Source organism: Streptopelia decaocto, assembly GCF_964273445.1.
Source record: "Streptopelia decaocto genome assembly, chromosome: 19".
Taxonomy (NCBI): Eukaryota; Metazoa; Chordata; class Aves; order Columbiformes; family Columbidae; genus Streptopelia; species Streptopelia decaocto.
This window is the reverse complement of record NC_138674.1, coordinates 4,943,357-4,946,415: the sequence shown is the minus strand read 5'-3', so window position 1 is coordinate 4,946,415 and position 3,059 is coordinate 4,943,357.

Genomic DNA, 3,059 nt, shown 5'->3' with positions numbered 1-3,059 from the left:
TGGTCTGGTGGTCTTGGGTGTCTGTGCCCTTGGCATCTCCAGACAGTGCTGGTTGGGAAATGGGACTGATCTCTAGGGACTTCCTTGGAGATTTGTCAGGGAGTCACCAGCACGGGTGCTGTACCTCCTCAGGGACATGGATGACTGCTTGGCTTTGATGCAGGTGCCTCCTGCATCTCATTCCCAGGAGACACACTGGAGGTTGTCCAGGACCTGGACCACCAGCTGCAAGGCAGCGGGGACCCCCCAAACCGGAGGTTCCTGAGTCACCAGTGGTGGGACTGGTGGTGGGATCTGGCTTTCCGGGGTGGCCAGCTCAGCTGTGGCTGGGCAGATGTGGGATGAAGTGACTCGGCCGTCTCCATGCAGCTTTCTGGCTCCATGGTGAGGGCAAGCAGGTCTCGCTCTGCACCGGTGGCTCAGTCCAGCTGTGCCTTGGCGCTCACCAGCAGCTGAAGTGCAGATGCTGGAGGACTGAACCTGCTGGAGGTTTGGCTTCCTGCCCATCGATTGTCTGTGCAGGTGCCAGGAGTAAAAACCACCCTAAGAACTTCTTTGTCTGTATCTTTTGATGGCTCTTTTTGAAACCCTTGCCCTTTCACGCAGCTCCCGCTGGGGGACAGGGACAAGGATGGTGGGCGAGCAGGGTGAGTGATGGTCTCGGTGTGCTGGGTGGGGAGGTTGTGGCTGTGAGTCAGTCCTGGGGAAGAGCCCAACACCCTGTTGGAGGTGGGAATTCACACTGAAGCTGGGGAAAGCAGCCCTGGAGCCTCCCCCAAACTGGCACCCAACTGGAAACGCATCTGGAGGTCTCAGCTCTCTGGGGACAGGGAGTGACTTTGACATCTCTGCCCACTGCCTGGGCAGTGCCATTTATTATTTTCCAGCAAAGCAGAAAGATACTGGGTTCTTTAGCAAACCTCGAAACCTCATTTTACAACTAATTTCCTCCTAAAGAATGTTTTGGTGAGTCTGACGTCTCCCAGATGCCTCCCAAAAGTGAGCTGGGAGGTCTCCAGGCTGTTAACCGAAGGGGAAGGACGTTGGATCCGTTGCTCAGCTTGCTTCCCAGAGAGGTGTTAAATGCTATAACATACCCCCCAATGTACAGATGCTTTCGGTGAGTGTGGGGATGATGGTCCTGACCAAGGGTGAGGGCTCCACAGGTGGGTCCAAGCCCTGACCAGCCTCCTGAGGGATGCGTTTGGGAGTTTTCAGCTATTAACGGGCCCCTCTATGAGCAAGCGATGCCGAAAGGCTCGGAGGTGGGTGCACGTGTGGGTGCACTCACACGAGTTGGCATTTGGGAGGAAGGACGGGAAAATATCACATGAAACAACTGCAGCGTTGGGGGCCAGGTCTGTGTTTGGACCCATCTGGAGCAGAAGTGGTGAAAAATGATTCAAGGCTCTTTGCTAAAAAAGAGTTGCGCTGATAAAATTGGATTTTCCTTCATTTTGTGCTGTGGTCAAGCAGGTTAAAATCCTCGTGGTTGTGAAGCCCTCGGTTTGAATTGCACGGTGAGGATGCCCGAAGGAATGAAGCGGGTGTTCACCTCTCTCCCTCATTTTTGTGCAAAGCCGCTCAGCCCCTGGCAGTGCAGCGATTTCCATCCCGCAGCGGGGACGTGGAGGGATTTTGACACCGGGTGCCAAACCTTCCCCGAAACACAGGGCCAAAAGTCACCGGCCAGGAGGCGACTGACCCCATGTCCTCCACCTTGCCCTTTCTATCCTGAATCTCCACCCTGGTGTTCTAAATCAGCTCCCGGATCACTGTTTCCAGCGCTGTAATCCTGCAGGACTGACAAGGCTGGAATTTATCTGAAATGCAGATTTTTATGCTTTTTTTTTTTTCAGCTCCGGGTTTGCAGTTTCTACCACGCTTCTGTTAGCAAGCGCGAGGAGGTACCGGCTGGGTGGCTGCCGTTAATTGCATCCAAAAAAAAAGGCAGAAAACAAGTGGCAGATGAGAGCTCATTTCCCCATCCTCCTGTCCATTGCGACCGATTTCCAGGAGAGGGCAGTTCCCAGGGTTTTCTGCTGCGTGATTTCTCTCTCCTCTGCAGCCTCCGAGCCGACACCGGCTGCCGCTGCGTGTGCCGGGGGGTCGGGAGGCTGTGCCACGCTAGGAAACGCCGGGGCATGGGCCCAGCTCCCCCGGGGGAGCTGAGACGTTGGCAGCGTGCAGCCGGTTTCTTTAACTAGTGAGCACTGTGCTGTGCGGCAGGGAGGGTGCTCTGCCCACCCAGCACTCCATCCAGCCTCCTGGAGGGCTGAGGATCCATTGCCAGGGCAGGATGGTGCAGCAGGGGAAGGGAACCCCTCCCCAAATCGCTGCTTATCCCTCAGGTGCACTGATTTAAAGGTTTCATTTCCACCCTTTCTTGGTAGAAATGAATTTTCTCCGTGATTACAGATGGGTTTTACCTCCCAGCTTGCATCATTTGCGATGCAGCTGGTGTGCTGGGACAGAATCAGAGAATCATTTTGGTTGGAAAAACCCCTCGAGATCATTGAGTCCAACCATAACGCACCCCTGGCACTGCTTTGTGTCCCTGAGAACCTCATCTCTATCCGTCCAACCCTCCAGGGATGGTGACTCCAGCACTGCCCTGGGCAGCCTGTTCCAATGCCCCAAGGCCCTTTGGGGAAGAAATTGTTCCTGATTTCCAATCTCAACCTCCCCTGGTACAACTTGAGGCCATTGAGGAAGGTGCTGCTGTGGGGCTGGGGGCTGCGTGGTGCCCTGGGGGGTCAAGAGGAAGGTGGAATGGCTGGAGCCTGGGAAGGGAGGATGCTCGGCCACCCAGCCGGCCCAGCGCTCACCTTTCCGGGAGTCTCGTTAGTGCAGGGCACCCTCAGACAGATCCTCTGCTGCCCAAGCCTGGCCTTTCTGCCTTCCAAAATCAGGAAGGGTGTTTATAGCCATGCTGTGGCATTAAAACAGGTGTCATAAACCTGATCTCAGGCTCTTAATCATGAATTAAATAGGCTTGGTGGTGGTGCCTACTGCTGTTCCTCGTGCAGGAATTCATGGTTACAGGGGCTGCGGACAGT